Source organism: Felis catus, chromosome B2 (genome assembly GCF_018350175.1).
Source record: "Felis catus isolate Fca126 chromosome B2, F.catus_Fca126_mat1.0, whole genome shotgun sequence".
Lineage (NCBI taxonomy): Eukaryota > Metazoa > Chordata > Mammalia > Carnivora > Felidae > Felis > Felis catus.
The window spans coordinates 93,641,196-93,663,636 of NC_058372.1; the positions used below are offsets into that span (position 1 = coordinate 93,641,196).

The 22,441-nt window shown below is 38.8% G+C and overlaps 1 long non-coding RNA gene across 1 annotated transcript in view; it reads right to left on the reverse strand.

The window, feature by feature from the left end:
* The window catches only part of LOC111560505, a 1,125,299-nt gene that overhangs the window by 906,552 nt on the left and 196,306 nt on the right, over window positions 1-22,441 (reverse strand). The window contains exon 3 of the long non-coding RNA XR_006598120.1: window positions 21,612-21,732. This is a non-coding gene — a long non-coding RNA (uncharacterized LOC111560505). The remainder of the gene's footprint in view (window positions 1-21,611; window positions 21,733-22,441) is intronic.

The window sequence follows — 22,441 nt, forward strand, 5'->3', positions numbered from 1 at the left end:
GAATTGGCCATCTTTTGTTGTCTTGGAGGTCTTGAAAGGAGACATGCAAGGAAACAAAGATGTAAGAAATCCTATTATCTCCCTCCTCATTGAATGGCCCTGAACATAAGTAAGAACAGACTGGTTAGGATGAATACAAAAACTAGTAGAAGGTGCAATTAGAGGTTTTGGCACTTCAAATATGGTCACTGATCTATTGAATGGGCTCCCCTGTGAATAGGCTGGAGAGGATGCCTCAACCAAAATAGTGGGCAGAAAACCATTCCAATGTGACCAAGGGCAGTCTGGAAAGGTAGAAGATTCTGCGGAGAATGGGAGTATTTCATCCAACGGGGATGGCAGGTAAACATTCAGACTCCCATTTTTCACATAGATATTTCTTACAGGGATCCTTTGTTTTGCAGAGGTTTTTGTAAATTAGAACCCATCTTGCCTACAGCAGTGACATCACTAATGTATTCCCTGTCATGTTCTTCCCATTCCCTCATTCCTGCTACCTGTGGTCACCTAAGTGGATTATATATAACCAAGTCATTGTCTCAGGCTTTGCTTTCAGGGGAACCCAAACTAAGACAGAACAGACAGCAATCAGCTCTGCCAGCCTCAGGTATCATTAAAGCCTACACAGAGGACACTGCAAAGTCCCAGCCTAAGGAACTGTGCCTAGGGAATGCCAGGAAAGCCCAGAATTTCAGTAATACCTGCATCAGTACATATAACATTGACAGAGCATGCCCAGTACAGAAAATGCTTTTGAATTTTGCATTGCTTATCAGGTCTGATGTATTCATCCGATTCTAGGTTGCTGAATCTAAAGTTTAGCTACATAACTTAGCAGTTATCAAAAACTCCATCAAGTTAAAAAGTAGTGATCAATTGCTAAAAACAAACAGAAAACAATAAACTATTAATATTATAGAGATTATATACATAAATTATAGATTATATAGAGAGAGATTATACATATAGATTATATGTAATCTCTATTATTGAGTTAGAGATTCAGGCAAATAGGGAACATTATAAAACTCTAGCTATCAGAACAGAGACTAGGTAGAGATGTGGAGAAGTGTACAATATGGAAACCTTGCTATTAGAATTAAATTTCTATGTAGAACCATACTTTTTTCTCTTTAAAGAGTGTTAGTGGGGGAGGGGCAGAGAGCGAGCTACAGAGAGAATCCCAAGCAGGTTCTGCACTGTCAGCACAGAGCTCAACATGGGGCTGGATCCAACAGTGAGATCATGACCTGAGCCAAAATCAGGAGTCATAAACATCATTATGCTAAATATTGTTTCCTCATTTATAATTACTTTAGTAATGTCATGCTGGAACCTGTCTTATAGGTCTTTATAAGTTAACTCACATATTTCATTTATCTTCTATAAGTACTTATTCTAGTGCTGCCTCACCCACATCTGTCTTCACTGCTTCAGGTTATGTCTCTACATTTCTTCATCTAGTCTCAACTTTATGTCCCGGGTCATATTATCACTTACAGTCTAATTACAGGTCAAATAAAGCAATGCCATCAATGCTATGGCCCCCAATAGATAAATGTGTGGGCTTGACAACCTTTGAATGTTTAAACCAAATTTAAACATTAAAATACATATATTCACAAACTCACATAAAATCTTTTTTAGTGATGATGAGACCCGTAAGCAATGATTTAAGATTGCATTGTTCATCTGTGGAAAGCAGTCTCTATTATTTAGGCACTGACCTGATTGTAATAGTGCTGACATTTTCCTTATAAAGTTATGTAAACTCTACCTTTATGGAGACAGACCTTCACAGCAATCATGATCATCTTTATCCAAATTCATTTATGATACTGCTATCTGATCCTGTGCTGGAAACCAGAGAAAACAAGTTTTAGAAAGGAACATGTTAATAGACGTGGCCCAGCCCATTCTAGGAAGAGTCAATGTTTGAGAGCCAGGGATTGGTAGGTGAAGTTGAGAATAAGATAGAAGCAAGGATAAAGGATACTTATTCTAGGAATTAACAGGGATTGAAATTTGAGGTTAGGTATTGAAGCCAAATGTGAGTTAATAAGGGTCAAGAGTCACTGAAACAGAGTTAAGTCCCGACATAAAAGCCCGTGTCATTAATGAACTGAAAAATGAAGAAACTCAGAAAGATGGCATGTTGATTTCTCATAGGACAGCAAACATATTTAGGGATCCAGTTTTGGAGAAAATACGGCTTAGGGGCTAGAAACAGAGTTAATAGGGGAACAAGAAGAAAATCCATAGACGAGAACAAGGCAGATCCTCAGCCACTGGGCGACTAAGGTAGCAGAGAGGGAACTGGATTTTAAGAATACTTGGAACAGTATTTTCCAACTTCTTTTAGCTTATAAGTTTATTGATTAACTTTATATTTGAATGACCATTTAGCTTATTAAAATTCCTGGATCACACAGATTTTCTTTTTCTAGCGCTTTGTAGACATTGCTAATCTGTATTCAGAAAACATTCCAGATGAGAAGTCTGAGGTCAGCCTGACACATTTCCCTTATTAGGAAATGTGTTCTTTTTGTCTGGATACCCCTCAAATTATTTTAAACCCGCTAACTTTACAAAGATATTTCTAGTTTATTGATGCTCTGTGATTTTTCCTAAACATGCTAAGGAATCTCAATTTGTAGATTAAACTTTTTAGATTTTCTGTAGCTTTTCTTATGTGTTCTTTTACTTTTTACTTTAAATTACACATAATGACCATCTTACCCATTTTTACTTTTTTTTAATATCTATTTTGAGAGAGAGCACAATGAAGGGGAGGGTGAAAGAGAGAGGAGAGAGAATCCCAAGCAGGCTCCATGCCAGTGCAGAGCGCAGCCCCACAAACTGTGAGATCACAACCTGAGACGAAATCAAGAGTTGGACGCTTAACTGACTGAGCCACCAGGTGCCCCTTACCCATTTTTAAGTGGAGTCCAATTCCATTAAGTACATTCATGTCCATCGCCACCATCTATCTATAGAACTCTTCTCATTTTGCAAAATGAAAGTCATACCCGTGATATGATAACTCTTCATTCCCTTCTCCCCCACCCGCCCTTGGCAACTACCACTCTACTTTGTCTCTATGAATTTGTCAACTCTAAGTGTCTCATAAATGGAATAATACACTATTTGTCCTTTTGGAACTGCCTTATTTCACTTGGTATAATGTCCTCACAATCCATCCATGTTACAGCATGCATGAGTTTGTCAATCTTTGACTATATCCTATATTTCTACTCTAATATGATACCCACTAGCTGCATGTGGCTATTGAACACATGAAATGTGGTTAATGTGGCTTAAAATCAAATTTAAATTTACATTTATTTTAATTTTAAATTGTCACATATGACTCTATGGCTACTGTATTGGACAACACAGCTCTATATGATCAGCATCAACTATTTTCCTGGTCTATCAATTTATTTTTATCTATTTGAGAGAGGTAGGAGAGGGGTAGGAGCAGAGAGAGAGGGAGAGAGAAAATCCTAAGCAAGCTCCGCACAGAGCCCAAAACGGGGCTCAAACTCATAAAACATGAAATCATGACCTGAGCTGAAATCAAGAGATGGGCCTTTAACTGACTGAGCCATGATAGTTTATTAATTTTAAACAGGACTTCTACTGCTATGATATATTACACCTAAGCAATATACATCTATCCTCCAGTCATTATCACTTTTTAAAATATATTTATCTTTGCAATTTAAAAATAATTTTACTGACCAACCCGTGTTTAATTTTAATCTCTGAAAGATGTTCAGTTACATGTTGAAACATGAAATTGTTCCATTATTTCACTCCTCTTAGAGATGTTATGCTTTATGTCTACTGTTTACCTAAAATCCACGTCCAAACTTCTTTCTCCAGTGATTGTTCCTTTCAGTATTGTTCCTCATGCCCACCAATCTTTCTAGCAGTGACTTTTACTGTACTTATAATTTTCACTTCACTTTGATAAGTTATTGTTTTTCATTTCTTCCTAAGATCTCCATATTTTATCTTCTATTGTTTCACCATGTCTTCCCTGAGCTCTATTTGTTCATTATTCTCTTATTCTATATTGATAATTGTTTCAGAACTACTTTTTAAAATCTGTCACAATATTTGATCACAATGCACAATTAACTAACTTATGATCATGCTTGATTTTCTATTTGTTTGACATTCCACTGCTTCTTTGTTTTGTATTATTGGTTGGATATGGTGTCAATCAACTGCTCTTTGGGTAATCACTCATATTTTAAAGCAATATTTTTTTCTGGACCACATTTTTTTCAGGAGGTCTGTATAAGGGAAGGAATTACTAGTCTCTCTAGACTCTTATCAATAAGAAATGGTGGTTTTGTAAGTCAAGGCATGCAACTTAGGGCTCTGAGGTCTGCAGGGCAGAGCTCTCCTCTACCTCGTTTGACATCTCAACTTCAAGCAACCCTTCCTCCAATTTGAGAGCCCAGAGTCTCAGCTACCTCTTGTTTTATAGGAGATAGAGATTACATTTCTATTTCTGGTTTTCTTTTATGCTTTTGGGCAATTTTCAAAAGAAAACCCCACTAGCTTCTCATTCCCAATTTCAATTCAGAAGTGACCATTTTGTCAACTCTTTTTGAGCAAGTCAAATGACACTTCTCCACGGTATCACAATTTGCTCTCAGAATAGTCTTGTTCTATTTTCTGTTAATATGACCCCTTGGGTTTTATTTTATATCTCCTTCCTTCAAGAAGTTTCAGAGGTTCACTATACATTAAAACAAAGAACAATCTGAGTGATATTATGAGGCCTTTTCATCAAACAGGGTTTATCTTCCTAGACCTGAGTGATGGACTCTCTCATCCCTCTGGCATGTCAACTCAGCAGGTTTTCTGTGACAGGTTGAAGGCAGCCTTCAACTCCTTCTGGGAAAGAATTCACCTGCTGATGTTGAGATTCAAATGCTTGTTCCAATTTTTCCTTTATATTTCTCTTAAACAGCACTTTGAGGAATCTTTTTCTATGTTCTGTTTAATTGGTATAAAAGTTCTATTCCAACAGAACATGACAGAAAATCTCCTTCCAAGAAGCCTAGGTAGAAATAAGCTATTTCATGTTTCTTGAAGATAACATTTCAGGGGAACCCTGCCATCTCACATCAATAGTTACTATTAATCAATATCATGTGTTGTCTCTGTGAAGCGCTGCTGATGTTAATGGTCTTCTATCCTTGTTTACTGGCTTAGCAGCCAGCTGAGGTTGAAAAAGCCTAGTAGGAGCAGGTTCTCTCTCTCCAATTCCTCCCTCCATGAGGTATCACCTTTTCCCTATTTTCAGGTGAAAATAAAGGCAAGCAGACACATTCGAAATTTAAGAGGTTTAGATTTCAAAACATGCTATCCAAGGCTTTGGACAAGTTAGTTACCAAACTTTACACCAATATCTTGCTTTAACATTTTCTTATGTACCAGTGATCTAGTAAACCTGTGTCATTTTCTAAATCATACTCATGTTTCAGAGCCTTCCATACCCACATCATTTTCATGCACTTCCTTCCATCTAGAATGTCTTCTGTCTCCCAATTTTTGGTTTCAATTTTTGTGACCCAACCTGTCTTACATGGTATAGTTCAAATGGTACCACATTCATGAAGACTTTCTTACTGGTACCAAATAGATGTGATTTTCTTCCTCTCATAAACTCCTATAACATATTTCCCAGGGTTCTTAACATCTTATCTATTGTTCACAATTATTTGTGAATGTTTCATACCACTCATTGGAGGAAGCATCCATAGCTTTATTGATTAGACCCAGAGACCCTTGAAGATTACTCTACATGTCATATATGCTTAACAGGCTAAATTGAAAGCTACAGGAAGAATTTCAAAACTATTAGTTTTATACTATTAAGTTGCATGCATTCCAAAATGAGGGAAATTATTAGAAATCAAGTAATTTCAACAAGCATTTCTATGTGCTAGTCACTATTCTAAATGAAGAATTTGGGAGAAATATTTTGAGGCCTATACTCATATCAAAATGAACCTCTTCTCCAAAATTGCCACCTTCACACAGAGTGGATCTGTGACAATCTTTTTAATATTACTTCAGCCTCCATCCTCACTATAGTTACAGAAGTAAACACAGACCTGAGTTAGACCAGTTGAACTGTGTCATGGGAACAATAGCCTGGGGCACTGATACTCCAGCATTCTGTACACAGAGCATCAGAAAGGACCCATCTGTAGTAAGGTAGAATAAACATACTTAAATTTCACTGGGAATCCTACCATCTGTCACCTGTCCCCACCCATTTCTAGTTCACCATGTTTTAGTTCTCTCGGTTCTTCCTCCCCTCTCTCAAGTGTTCTTCCCAATGACAGATGCTGATTAACTTATGCTTAACAGTTTACTCATCTCTGTTTCATGGTCTCCTTCCAAATTACTGCCTTTGATTCTCCCTGGGTGGAATATTGGAAAATAGGATTATACAATACACCTTCTTTGGTTTGTACGAACAAAGTGTTATTTTAAACAAATTTTCTCACCTCTAAATCAAGTCCTGCCAACAAAATGAATAGGCTGGTAATACTCAATTACAAGATTCAGAGAGTTACAGCTTCCCCAGCCTTTCATCTGTACTTATTAGCTGCAGAGGGATGGAACATTTCCAGGTTCCTTGGAGTCAAAGCAGTATGTTTCCTTTGACCCAAGCTACCAGGGTATTCTAGGAATGACAATGTATAGGCTAAGGCCATAGGTCTCAAAACGCTAAAGTTAACTTAGCTTTATGAAAGCTGTTGTATTGGTTTTGAATTGATGTGGAAATAGGAACTGTTTTATTGTTTTATTACAGCTACTATATTCTGTTGAAGTATTTCTAGGTACATTATCTTGAGTCTATACTAGATGATATCCATCTATTATTCTAATCCCTGTGCATAAGTGATCTCATTTCATACATAAAACAATTGTGAAATAGATATTGTTCTTCGCAGGAACATCTGGAAAGAGGAGGAAACAGATACAACACAGAGCTTGCTTTTTGCTAGCTATCCCATGGACTGCATGCTGATTTTAATGGGCAGGAATGTCCCACACAGAAATATAGCTTGTGTAGAATATGAATTTTAGTAGTGACTTTAGTAATATATGGATTGAAAAATCAAAATTACATTAGCTAAGTAGGAAGGGATTTTATGAGTTATGAGAGGCATTGAAGTTCAGTGCTAACATTTTGTTCTTTGGGATTAGTTTATTTGCATGTTTAGGCTATTTAGAAATGAGAGGAGAAAGGATTCCATCATTAACCCAGATTTATTTTGTTGAAATAAAGTGTTATTTGGTGGCAGGCCTGCATGTTAGTAGCTCTTTATGTTATTGCTATCTGATACAACTATATCTTAGATATAATTATTACTATTTAAACTGAAAACACCAGTAATAGTGCATCATTCCACAGTCTGCATAACTTATGGAGGAGAGCTACTAGTCTTCACACGGGGGTGGTCTCACATTGGAAAAGTATTAACAGATAAAAACAGCAATTTGCTCAAATTGGTATGATATCTTTATTATACCTTCTCAGCTCAATTGGGCCAAATTTGACACTCTAAATTGCTATAATTTTGAGCTCTCCAGTTTTATTATTAAATAAAAGCCTAAATTTTATATATTTGCAAAGAAAAGATAACTTACCTAATTTTTTTAGTAATTAGTTATAATTACATGTGGCACTGTGTTATCATTACCTTCTTTGGAGACTAAGGATACAGGTAGACTTTTCAAAGATAGATCAAGCAGAAGGGACAGAGGGACCAGCCTGATAACCGCCTAGAAATACCAAGGTCAGGATATGCTTGGGTGTAGCAAAAAATCACTTGGTGGCAACAACTTATAAAGGGTAAAGTTAAAGATAAAGCTGGGAAGACAGGTTGGATTCAAGTTGCAGAAGTCTCTGAATGACAGACTGAAGAAAGTATTTTATTCTATAAGCAATGAGGATATATTAAAGGTTAAAATAGGGTAGTGATCTAATAAGAATGATTCTCAAAACCTGGGAACAAAGTAAGAGACATAAAGAAGACAGACTAAAGGTAGGAAAGTCATTTTGGAAGTAACTGCATATTAATGAATGTACTATAAACAGGATACTCTAAAAATAAATGTCTATAGCTTTCATATTGTTCTAATGACCCAGGTCACTCACGCTTTAGGAGATAGCATGATTTCTGCCAAATCTCCAGTCAAAATACTTGCAGTGGGGAATTATATTAGTCAGGCACTGTCCTCTCCACCTCCACAACCTTAGAAATACTCTTAAGTTTATAGAAATGTTTAACAAACAACAACACAAACCTGAAATCTACTAATTTGCCAAAGATACAACCATTTCACTTATATGCTGTCTACAGCTGTTTTCATGCTACAATGGTAAAGTTGAATAGTTGAAACCGAGACCTATCGCCCGCAAAGCATCCCCCACCCCTTTTTAAACATGATTTGGCCCTTACAGAAATAGTTTGATAACCCCTGTGCTAGACTACTATCTGCTCCTGGTAGAGGCCTTCTTTGTTGATCTCTGAGCAACCACTCCAGAAATGCAGTTTCTTACTAGTTTCCTCTTTCTCCTCTCGATTAGCACTGCCTTTTGTCATTTCTCTATTTCCAGTGCAGCAGCTGGCAATCTACTGTTCCAGGAACACTTGCCATCAAGTTGGCTAGGATTGGCCAACAAACACTCCAGCTTCAATGATTACTTTGGTTACCTGTGAACATAAATCAAAATGTACAAGGTAGGTCTAAGTGAAACATCCAGGACAATTCAAAGGAATTAGAAAATCAATGGCCGATGCCCCATTTCCACATAGCTCCCTTCCGCTGCCAACTTTGCACTGCTCCAGAAGAACTCTACTGCATAAAAATTTAATAGCAAATTCTCTGATGAAATTCCTAAAGATGAATAGGAGTGGAAAATGGTAATAATTATGTTTCCACCCTTCTCATCTTATTACAAAAAAAAAGACAAAAGAGAAAGAAATATGTAGCCAAGAGACTTGTAATTTTGTCATTGGTAGCTAATAAATGCTCGAATGAAATCAATGTTTTATTATGGAGCCCCGGAAACTACAGCTGTTTCCCTCCCTGCAAAATGAAGAAGCAGAGTGCTCTCATCAAGCTAAGCTGACAAACAGGCTTCTCTTCATTGCCCTAAAATAGGCAGGTGTTTTTTGACAGTGCACTGCCACCGATAAACTCAATACTTTTTATAATTTTTCGCTAAATTATCTTTATTCATTTCTCTGCACATTCAAGAAAGAGAGACAGCATGAGAATTTAACAATGTCAGAAAGCTAGTGAAGAAAAATATCCCTTCTTTTAACGTCTACACGCTAACAGTGTGGTGCACTTCAGCTTGAAACTATAATCTGAATGAACAGCAATAAACATAACGGGAAGAATAATGATAGTCAAAATGCAACATAACATGTTTTCAGAACACTCAAAATGCAGTAAAATATAGGAAAAGGTTTGAATGACTGTTTTAGCATGTCTTTGAAAGTTCATAGTGTCCTTTTTGTGATACAACAAAAGCAAAACTTAAGCCAATGCATTTCATTGAACCCTTAAAGCAAAGAGCCGACAGCTAGATTACCCTGATTTGCAGAGCACTGCCACCTAACACAGTTTATTGCATGCTTTGCTCTTTGTTCACAGCACTGTGGATCTGTGTGCAGGCTCAAGAGATCAAATGGACTTCTGCTCTCACTAGGGTCAATAGCTAAAGATCCAAGAAGAAAGACTGCACAGCCAAAGCCAATGATATGACATAGATTATTAAAAAATAAAATGCTTTCACTCAGGAAATAGTTCAGATGGTTAAGTATGCCAGCTGTTTAGAGAGAACAATTAATCTGTTGGTTATTTTCTCTGGTATGTGACAGCCTTAATTCAAAGAAGGATGATAACGTCTACCGCTATGTTCCAGAATTTGTGTAGTACATAACACATCTTTTTCCCTAAAATACTTTGATGAATAATCTTTTCACACTCCAGAGGCATCCAGGTAGAGTAGGAAAAAAAATGAGTATTGAAGGCAAATAGGGTGGAAATTCCAGATATTCCACATCTATTTATTTCATATATGACCTTGGAGAAGTCACTTGGCCCTTCTCAGCTGGAGTTCTCTCACCTGGAATTACAACTACCTCACAGAATTGTTGTAAGAATTTAATAGTGTACTTAAAGAATTGAGTATTATTATACTATTCATCTATGTTTTGGCCTTCTAAACAATTCAGTGAGATGGGAGGAAAAGTATTATGATTCTATCCTTTCCTGTCCCTATCCTATATCAGTTCCAGGAAAACAACTCAAGCTTGCTCTGGGTTCCTTCCACTCTAACTTTATAATAGTTCATTAGAATGGCTGCAAAATGGATTGCAATATAGGCAGGTTTTCATGGAGTGACTCATGAGGTCATAAAGTAGTATTTTGTTTTTACTGTGCCAAAACTTGTGACCAATAGAGAGGCAGGAAAGCTTTCAGCCAAATATTAATACAATCACTGAGAACACCAAAGGTGAAAGACAACTATGGTCAGAGACCAGGAAGGGAGGGGGCAGATCATCAAAGTTCCAGCCAGCTAAAATAAATATGGGGCCAGTGTCAGCAGGGAATGCAATCATGAAGTAATATTTTAGGAAAGGTAAGCAAAAGCAACATGGTCTAAATACATTTTGAGGACAGAGCCGCAGGAATTGATGAAGATGCACTAGGAAAAAATCAGGAAGGCTGTTCTAAAGATGCAGAAATAAACCTGCTCAAAATGTTCTACCAAAGGCAGAGCCTCTTTAGAAGGTTCATTCTTTCAGACCTAGAATATTGTCTGTACTCATCAGAAAAGCAGAGTGCTTTGAACATAGCATTTGTTACTCTATTAGTCACTACTCTAGGCATTTCCACAGAGGAAATTTAATATAGGCAATTAGTTACCCAGTAATAAAAGTTAAGAAGCCAAACGGGATGAAGAGGCAACCCAAAGAATAACAACTACATTAAGACTATTACCCCTACAGCTGTAGGCACAGAAAGAGAGGTGGCATCACCAGAATGCAGAAGCGAAAGCCATCCAGCAAGGGCTGGAGCCATAAAGCAGTTCACCCTGAAACTGAGACTAGGGAAGAAGGGGTAGACTTGTAGGAACTGAAGCCAGAAAAGAGATGCAGCTACTGCCAGAGACACTGCCTGAAGCAGAGTTGGAGAAAAGGAAAGATATTCATTTCTGCCTCAGCTTCCCCCATCTCATTCCCCAAGTGTCTCCCATTAGCCAAAGCCAGCCGGAACCAGAATACCCAGGAGACAAGGAACAGCACACCCAGCCCTCCCACTGTAATACAGAGCCTACAAGAGGAAATTGAGGGATGGATTGAGCACTAACCAGCATGCAGACCGAGCTGAAATTCTCTCTACCCAGTGTTCTCTCCTCTCTCATTTACTTTCCTATGAAGACCAAAACATGTTTGTAATTCTGGGTCAATACCAGTCACAAAAAAAGTTAAGCATTTCCTACTCCTTGCTTCTATAATAACATTGTACTATCAAGTCCATTGTCCCATTATGCTCTAACTTGTTTTTCTCAGTGAACTCTGCTTAAAGGAATTGCCAAAAGTCATCTTTGTATTACTCACCTTTGTACACTGAGGGTCTAGCACAGCACCTGCCACTTGGCATGTCTGATGAATGAGTGAACTTAAAGGGGTAAGCTACCGTAACTTTTGTTAAAGACGCTATGAGTAAATTCAAGAAATTTGCTCACAGTACTTGTAAGGACATTTTGAATAGAAATTATGAATAAGGTAAGGTCATCCAAAGATGAGAGATCCAAGAAAATCTACACATCTGGATTAAAATTTAAATCATATTTTATAATAAAAGAAAAAATAATGAGAAAAAAATCAAATTAATCTTTGGTTACTCTAGACTTTTAATTCCCAAGTCTGGTTTTGTTCTCACCTGTCTTTTCCTCCCATTTCTCCTTCTTCAAATGCATCATGGTTGAGCAGGGAGTGGCAACAAAGAGGGAGACTAAAACATTAACTCTGCTGGAAAGAGTATGAATATCCCCTTAGCACACAGGTCAACACTGGAAAAAGAAGCATTCTTTCTTTTAATCCCTATTCTCTCCTGGGCAGCATGGCCACCAGCCATCCTTAATTAAACACACCATTCAGGAGTCAAGCAAAATATGTAGCAGTCTCTGGTACATATTCATTCTATACTGGCTAGCCTACTCTCTCAAAATTTTATCACAATACTTAATAATTGTCCTCTCCTGCTAGAATGTAAGCTCCATGAGAACAAGACATGATCTGTTTTGTTCACCTTGCAAAGATGTGCTTAGTAACTATTGTTAAATAAATACACTAGAGAATACTGTTCTGTGGCATCTAAGGTGAACTTCCAGTTCCTCCCTTTTAGACACTGGCAAAATATTTTTTTTTCATTTTGAGCTATAAACTCTCTGATTATCTAGTCTAGATTTCTCTTATTTAAAATCCAAAGTCCCACAATATTCTTATCCCCTGCTCTTCTATACTGAAATACTGCCTTGTTCATTCAGGGCCCTTCTTATACAAAGTCATTAATTTTTGTATCTATAAATTAATATATTCTTGAAATACAGAAATAAATTGAGCTTTGCAAACACATAAATGTGTTTTGAAATATTTTGGCTGCCTGCTTTGTTGGCTAAGTATGAGCACCTTATATCTCTGGCTTAATCCTACTGCACCCTCACTGTTGAGAGTACTCACTGTTCAAGCATGTGTTTTCTGCTAAAGACACCATGATCTCCCAGGTACTTTCTGTGCTTTTTGGAAGAAGAAGATTCCATAGAGTTTTCCACAGAGTTTTCCAACAACCCCTTCTACTCCAGCCATGGCAAAACATGGGAGCCATGACATTTCCTTGAAATCAAACACCCTCCAAACCACTGACAGGGGCTGTAATCTGAATATTTCACACTGCAGGTCACCGAATCTTACAGTTATGAAATCATGCCTCAGCAGATTAGTTTTAAACATTCAAAGACATTTTGATGAAAGCAAACCTATAGAACTTATGCTGATTCAATACCACAATTACTGACTATAAAACATGTTCATGGTATTCAAAATTATAGTTATATTAAACATTTACAGAACTGGGTGTTTTTAAACATTTAAGTTTTTCATTTAACTGGTTTTTAACAACACATAAAAAGACTTTCAAGAAAGTAAGCATATATACATGAAACTCAATTTTCTCCTATTATATGGGGGGATCATTACACACTACTGAACACCAAAGGCTTCAGAGCTCAACACCAAAAAAGAAAAAAAAAATAAATCTGTTTTAAGAAAGAATTAAATCATTTTGACAGTGTTAAACAGATATTCCAAAGACAATATCCACATATAAAAGCTAATTAATTTGGGTTCTTTAATTGGATCTCATTCACTCTTAATATATGAATAATCTGCACACTAAACCAGACAAAGTAACATGAGCATTTTCCCCACTCTGGTCTACCAGTGACAAAAAATAGAAGTCATTCCAAAAAGTTCTCCATACACAGTCTAGAAAACACATCAATCCTGCTAACGCACTCACCTCTGAAGGGTACCTCTGACTTTTGCCATTTGAGTCTGGTCTTCTCTCATGCTGTTAGACTTGTAGAAATGCCTGTTGCTTTGGCAAAGACCCATGCTGTGTTTGTGTTGCCAGATCATCTGAAAGTAGACTGTGTAGTAGCAGCAAAGGTCAAACAAGGCATGTGCATGTGGGGTCACCCCCAGGTTTGTTAGGCATGGGCCTTCTGTCACCTCCAAGTTAACCACCAGGTTCACTTCAATTTGGAAGACAGCAGACAGGAAGCAGAAACCCTGTATGTTTCATTTGGTTGAAGATGACATCAGAAGCATCTGGCTTTCAGGGGCATTAGAGACGGTGATTCCGTGTGAGGGTATAGGCCCAACAGCAAGCAGCAAGAGGGGACAGGGTGGGATCTCTCTACAGAAGCTCCTCAGGATGGTTGGAAGGTCGTTCTTTGGAGGGATGGTCTCCAAGTCTGATTCTGGGAGGGCTTTAATGCCTATTAAGAAAGTCCTTTTCTGCCTGCTCCAGCAGAAATGGGTTTTACTGAACCAGAGGCACCTGTGTGATCCATTCATCTTCTCAACTTTTGTTTCTTTGTATCCCCTCTCTCCTGCTTCATAAACATCTACCTCTCCAATCATTCCCAATGGCATTGCTCTAATACCTTCCCTACTACACAAAGAATAAAGAGAAACTTTTTGACTTCAAATGTCTCACAGCTAACATCCTTTCCCTGTTTCCCTTCCAAAGAATAATTCTTTAAAGAATTACTCTTACTTCTGAATATATTTTCAACCCACCCCAACCTGACTGACATCTCCCCAGATCACTGAGACTGCTCTGTGCAAGGTTGCTTTTAGCTTCCATGTTGGTAAGTGGCAGCCCCTGTCATTTGACCTATCACAATTGGATTCAGTTAGATATTTCTTTCCTGGAACTGTGCTTCTGTGACCATATTCTCCTGATGTCATTCATCTTCTCTTCTTCTTATCCTCTGATCCTAAGTGATCGCATCCATTCCCATGGCATTAAATTCCATCTTTAAATAGGCAACACCCAGATTCCCATATCCAGATCACAAATAAAATAGCCTCGGCAATATGAAATGTTGTACATAAAATAGTCTTAACTTTACCCCCCAGGTTCTAGGAGTTATCAAAACACATTTAAACCAAATAGCTCCTCTGCTCAAAACCACCTGCTAAACACAGAATAAAATCCAAACTTCCTGTATAACCCAGAATCTGCCTCCTCCTCCAATTCACCTGCTGTTCCTCCATATCACCACCCCCCCCCTCCTCCAACCACAGTGAGCTCCTTTCAGCTCTGTGGGCATATTGAGAGTTTTCATACTTCCAACCTTTTAGTACAGGCTCTTGTCTCTGCCTGAGATGTGCTTTCCCTCTTAATCTTTGAATGACTTCTTCCTTCTCTTCCTTCTGGGCCAAATGTAAATGTCAACTCTTCAGAGGGGTCATCCCTGATAACATATAATACCATTCCATTGGAAATTGAGTTTCAAACAACTCACTTCCACTGCTTTGGTACACAGCCTCTTTGGAAGTTGGAGACTATTTATTACATACAGCCTCAGAAGTCAACCAATATGCTCTTTGCACCTCAGTCATTTCTTCTCTGTTCCTTGGTCTTCCCTTCCCCCTGACTACCTGAGTCTTTCTTACCATCAAGATCTGCTGTCAGAACAAACATACATACTCAGTGTTAAAGGAAAGGAAAGGAAAGCAAGGAAAAGCAAAGAAAAGCAAAGAAAAGGAAAGCAAGCAAGCTGTATCTCTAAGTGTCTTATCCAGTAAGAGGAAAATATGTAGGAAAAGTATGTGTACTGTTTGATTCCTTCCCAACACCCAGGAAAGCACGATGTTAGGATTCCATTTACTTCACTTCCCATTGTGCCACATAAAATGTCAAGACAAGATTTTTAAAGACTTTAAGTCATACCTTTTACAACATGTTACCATAGATTTCCTGAACTAGCTGATGGAAATATTATAATTCTCAGAGATACTTACTAAATCCACCTGTAAGTCATGAAGGAGGCTAGTGAATATACCTGACAAACAAAAACCCACAAGCATGTTCACAAGCATGAGAACCAGGGTGCTCTTCCCTGCCCAAACCTGAGGCCAGTGTATGGTCTCTCAGTTGAGTGGCTTCTCATATTAGCAGCAAACAAGCACTCTGCATTGACTGAAATAGGCACTAGGGCAAGAGCAGTCATCAATGGTCACCCATGAAGAGATTTCAACTGGTCTGACATTTAGATTTGTCAAAAAGAGCACCAAAAAGATCAAACTTCAAAATACATTGTTGCCTATATTTTATTGTAAGTTTTATTAAATTCAGAAGCTAATATTACTTTAAGACTGAGTACCCAAGCAATAACCCACGATTCTAAAACAAATCAATGTGAAAAAGATCTAACTTACATAAATTGAAGCAACAGCCAACTTTTCAGACACTGAAATACCTGATGCCTTAGTAATATCTAAATGATTCCCATTGCCCCGAAAATGTAGGTTTTATACACAGCCAAACAACAACAATAACAAGCCACAATACTTGCTTCCAAATCAATAGAAAGCTGCTGTTACAGGAACTTTCACATCACATTTATGCCTCCACTCTCAACAAGTTATTTGCACTGCGAGTTGGAACAAAGCAACAGTACTACTGAGACTGATAATGCATGACAATTCAATATTGCATTAGCTTCAATTAAGCCATCAGAATTTACTTCAGAACTACTTCTATGTCATTTCTTGACCAGCTTTGCAGAGAAAAAAAAAATTTACATCTGGTAAAATTACCCTTTTGCTCAAAGAATGAAAAGTCTTGTTTCAGAAGGGTCACACTGGACAATCAGGGTCATATAATGAATTTAGCCCCTTGTCCCCTCCGCTGTTGTGAGGAAATTTCTTTCCCCACACTCCTCCTGTCTGTTGGAGGAGCCCACTTCAAGGCTGGCTTCCTCCCACGGTGCAGCCGCACACCAGGAAGGCGACAACCCACCACAGGGGATGCACACAGTAGGCACTAAGTCATATGGTTTCTGCCACAAAATTATAGTAAACACTAGGAGTCACACAGCAGCAGAGATACAATTTTAGAGATGTCATTCCAACCAGAGCCATGTTAAGCTGCTGGATTCCAGGATGCTTGCAGTGAAATTGGTTGTCCTCTAAATGGTTTCCTCTAAAAATGTAATTGCTTTGTTCTGGGTTCAGAAAGGCATGGGAGGGAGAGCACGATTTCCATCCCCTACTGCGTCCACAGATTCCAACTGCAAGTGCACTGGCTGGTAAAACAATAAAGTCATCGTCTTTTATCTCAATGCCAAGATAGATTCTTTCCTTGGCTTCCAGACAAAATTCACTTATTATAATTATCTTCGGAGCGCTGGCGGTGGCCACCATCTAAAACTCTATAAATGTTCCAGTGAAACCCTGTGGAGCTGGTGCTTGTGTCGAGCTGGGCAGGTGACTCTCCCCCTAACTGCTGCGGTGTCATTTCCCTCACACAGAGGCGAGGACACATGCGATGCAGCAGCACTGTGGGAAAGTAGCTGCGAGCAAACTCACATATTACAAAGCACACGTGGAACTCCTCTTTGGCACACTTCATGAAACCTAAGTTGACATTTTACACCGAAAGAAAGTTTTTGTACCGAATACTGTGTTATAGGAGCACTGGGTTGTTATGCACATAAGTGCTGTTTGCAATATATAATTTTGACTATACTAATGTATTATTAGCCATGTGAAATTCATGTACACTTAAATATTTATATCGAGAACCCTCTCAACATCTATAGTGCCATCTGTAACAATTTTATTTATGGTTTCTGATATCATTTGTCCCCTCATTCTGCCTGAATTGATCCCTGTTTCCTTCTTTATTCTCTTTTTAAAAATCTAATTAAAGAAGAATTTAATCATATGCCCAGATGTACTGAAAAGAATATTGCTTAACATAATTTTATGACAACTTCAGTTGGAGAATATAGAAAAGACTTGATTTTTACACACAATTCTTGTAGTGAGGCCATTAAAATTTAGCAAATTTGTGGGGCACCTGGGTGGCTCAGTTGGTTGGGTGTCCAACTTCGGCTCAGGTCATGATCTTGCAGTTCGTGAGTTCAAGCCCTGAGTCAGGCTCTGTGCTGACAGCTCAGAGCCTGGAGCCTGCTTCAGATTCTGTGTCTCCTTCTCTCTCTGCCCCTTTCCTGCTCATGCTCTGTGTTTCTCTGTCTCTCAAAAATGAATAAACATTAACAATTTTTTAATAAAAAAAATGAGCATATTTGGGGGCACATGGGCAGCTCAGTCGGTTAAGTTTCCAACTTCAGCTAAGGTCTGATCTCACTGTTCGTGAGTTCCAGCCTCTCATTGGGCTCTGTGCTGACAGCTCAGAGCCTGGAGCCTACTTCAGATTCTGTGTCTCCCTCCCTGATCCTCCCCCCCACTTGCACTCTGTGTCTCTCTCAAAAATAAACATTAAAAAAATTTTTTTTAAGTGAGCAAATTTGTGGGTGCCTGGGTGGCTCATTCAGTTAAGCATCTGACTTCATCTTAGGTCATGATATCCCAGCTGTTGAGTTCGACCCCCCCATCGGGCTCTGTGCTGACAGATCAGAGCCTGGACCTGTTTCAGATTCTGTCTCCATCTCTCTCTGCCCCTCCCCTGCCACCAAAAAATAAATAAACATTAATTTTTTTTTAATGACCAAATTTTACATGCCTCTTTCAAGCTGTGGAGTTTGTATATAAACTACCTTAAGGAATAATGGAAACCCAGTTTTTAGAGTTTTTTCTCTTAATTTAGGTTTTTACCTACACATAATTATTTTAAATTAAACAGGAAAAAGATCTTATGTCATACATTTATGCATCAGAAATTGACATCAAGTTTATTTTTTAGTCATCCAAGGTCATACAACTAGGAACTGAAGGATGCTGGACTGGTCAGTGTCTCTTAGCCACAAACAATAACATAGTCCGTTCTCCACCACCCCAAGTGTCCTGCATTAGCAGCGATTCACCATTTTCCAGATCCATTAAGGAAGGCAAACCAATTTAAACACCTCCTCCCCATACAATTTTCCAGATTTGTAAATTGACAAGCCAGTAGCTGAAACAGATGTACAGATATGGCAGTGGAGATTCTAGGTCATGCAGTGAAGGGCACAGGTAAAGAGATGGAGAAAAAGAAAACATCACAGAGATCTGTGTTATGGAGGTCAGAAATCACCAGTCCTCAGGGGAGGTTATAAAGGCAGGACCCAAATCCCCGTCAGCTGCAACACACATAGTACCCACCCTCCCCCACCCCCAGCAACTGTACTGACTGCAAAATAGCAGTGCCAGAACAGCCACTACGGTGAGCTGTGTTCAAGCAGAACACGCCTGACCCAACGAGTACCCTTTAAGAACATGGAAGAGAATCCAGATTTTCAATGAAAAAGGAAGTTAGCTGAGAAAAAGAAGCTTACGATCAAGCTGGCTGACCCAATAAGCCTTATGGTTTCAATGAGGGGATGCTGTGTGATTAGAGAAATGGCAGGAACCATGACTTTTCCCTGGAGGCCAACATGGAGGGCTGGCCACACCCTAGGCCCAAATGCATCAATGTTCATGTTAGAGAAACAATAGGCACAAGTTCCAGGAACCAGATATCCTCTCTCATGTTGTTTTGACACCCCAGAACTAATTCCAGGAAGAAGAGAGAAAATTCTGAACTGATAGAATATACCAATAACTGGCATTTTGTTCTGTTTTTCACCATCAGGCAAAATAGAGGTACAAAACAGAGAATAAAGGTATTATAGATGAATCAGGTTGCAAGAACTACTCCCTAAATACATGAAACTGTGTAACCCTATATGAGGGGGAAGTATTAAATAAGTTTAAAAAAAAAAGGCTTTCTCCTGCAAATTCTAAATCAGAGCCATTCCATCTCAAATGTGAAGAACTAAAATGCTTAATTTTTAAACAAACACCGACTCTTTGAGAGCATTTAATAAAACATACTATTTCCACATCCCTTGACCTAAATCCTAATTTCTTACTGTTTGAATAAACATCCAGGTTTCTAACTGACTTTATTCTAGGTTATCAAGTTTCAAACAGGACCTCAGTTAAGGCTTCTAAGGCATGTGAAACTCATTTGTTCAAGCTTTCTGTGAGGAAGATCAATGTTCCAGTGTTGGCATGTGAAGGCAGGGAGGGATACTTGCCACCCTAATATTACAACATGCCTCCCTTGGCCTTACAGGATAATATGTTTTTAAAAATCCCTAAGTAGAAATGGAGGTTTGGGGAAATATAACTCATCCATAGATAATATAATACACAATATGACACTGAAACATAAGTCACAGTTTTTTATTTTTTCCTGCCAAAGTGTAAACTTTGTAGATATTTTTATCAAAAGAAAACAAAAACTGGAGTCAACCCACGATTGCCATCTTGTGGAGAGATCCAGCACCATCTCGCCAGAATTTCTGTCCCTCAGGTGTTTGAAGGAAAATGCCTCCAGAGACTCCTCAGGCACTCCTTCCATTATTTAATAATCCTTGCTGCCAGGAAGCTCTGCCTCCTAGCTGACCCAGATCCCCAGGGTTATCTCCTGCGGGTACACAGAGGAACTGCCGCCACTTATTAAGCTGTGATGTTCTCCATGCTCAGGTCAAGTTATTAAATCATGCCTGTGATTTTACCTTTCTAGGTTAAAAAGTTCCACGCTATCTGACATTTCCACCAAATTCTCACGTTCCAGCACTGAAGTTGCCAAACTTCTGAAAACTTGGTCTGTGTTTCATGGTTTGGGTCATTTCTATGCTTGCTGACTCACTTCGTGCGCAGTTTTTAAGGCATTTGAATGGCCTATCTCTGTCCTCTTTTGAGAATGTCTGCAGGAGCAGTACTGGTCTGCGGAGGTTCCGCCTCTCCTGAAGGAACGCTTACAGTCCCGGAAAAGCCCTTCACGCCAGCGCCTCAGGCCAGGTGCCGAGGGAACCAAATCATAGTGTGGACGTTCGGGATTCTCTCCCATGGACACGTATACACAATGTTAAATATGCCAAATTAATACGCAATAAGTGTATTATAAAATAATTTTGAAACCTCCAAAATACTGGACAATTTCCCCTTTGATCGCCACCTTCTATAATCTTTGTTTTATCACAAACATTATGAAACACACATCTCCCCTTACACACATCCTCCACAAATGGACAACCAGCTCTAAATCCTGACTGCTCTACTTCTAAAATAAATCACACATGACCATTTCTCTCCAACTCTTACTACCCAGAACTAAGTCCAAGCCAGCATCATCCCTTGCTTAAATTTTTGCAGTAGCCTTCAAGCCAATATTCCTTTTTCTACTCAGGCCTCCCTATAGTCTACTCTCAAAACAGAAGCCGGAATGACCCAGCTAAGACACACGTCAGATCATGGCACTCCCTGCCTTGCTCAAAACACTCTTGTTACTCCTAAAACTCAGAATAAATATCAAAATCTTCATGAGCATCTATGCGGCCCTCACAAAATTGACCCCATTCTCTGTACCCCATCTCCTGCACTCTTTCCTGAGTTCACTCTGCCCCAACCACACTGGCCTCCCTGCTTACACAATCAACCTGCTCCTGCCTCAGCGCCTTTGCTCTTACTGTGCTTTCTGTATGGTACGCTTTTCCCCCCAATATGCTCACAGCTAACTCTCTCATGACCTTTAGGTCTGTTCTCAAAAATCACCTTCTTAGCAAGGCCTTCTCTGGAAATTCTAGAATAAATGCTATCCCTTCTCCCATTTAATATCTCCCTTTGTTTTATTTTTACTCCTTAGCATTCATAACCTACCAGCAAATATTTTTCTTGTTTATTGTCTGTAATAGTTTTCTATTGCTATCATGACAAATTACCACAAACATAACAGCTTAAGAGAAGATAAACTTATCTTACAGTTGTGTAGATCACAAGTCCAGGGGGCTTCTTTGCTCCAGGTCTCCCGGGGCTGAAATCAAGGTGTTGGCAGGCTGGGCTCTTAGGAGACTCAAAGAATCTGCTTCCAAATTTATTCAAGCTGTTGGCAGAATTCAGTTCCATGATGTTATTTAACTGATGTATTTTTGATGTCAGCCCAAAGTCTTCCTCAGCTTCCAAAGGCTGCCTGCACTCCTTGGCTCATGTCCCTCCACCCCTTATATTCAAAGCTGAGTGGACAGTCTAGCTTTTCTTGGGCATCCAATCTCCTTACCTATCACTTCAGCCTCATCACTCCCGCCTTCCTCTTCTGCCCCATTACGGACTCCAGCCAGAGAAAGTTCTCTGCCTTTCAAGCTTCCTGTGATTAGTTTGGGCCCACCTGGATAATCGAGGCTGTTTTCCCTATTTAAAACCCTTAATGTTAATTACATGGGCAAAGTCCCTCCACAGCAGGATCTAGTTTCAGGTTTGATTAAATAACCACGTGATGGGAATCTTGGGGAACCGCCTTTAGAATTCTGCCTACCACATTATCAGTCTATCCCAATAAAATGTAAATCCCAGGAAGGCAGGAATTTTAATTTAGTGCAGCCCTGTACCTCCAACATAAAAACAGTGCTTGAGACAAAGTAGACAAACAACAAATAAATGTTGGATGAATGCACCTAGTCCAAGACTCCTTTCTTTTTTTTAATTCCAGTATAGCTAACATACATGTTAATTTCATGTGTACAATATAGTGATTTGACAATTCTACATATTATTCAGCATCCAAGAGTTCTTAATGTGAAGATGTAAACTCTGCA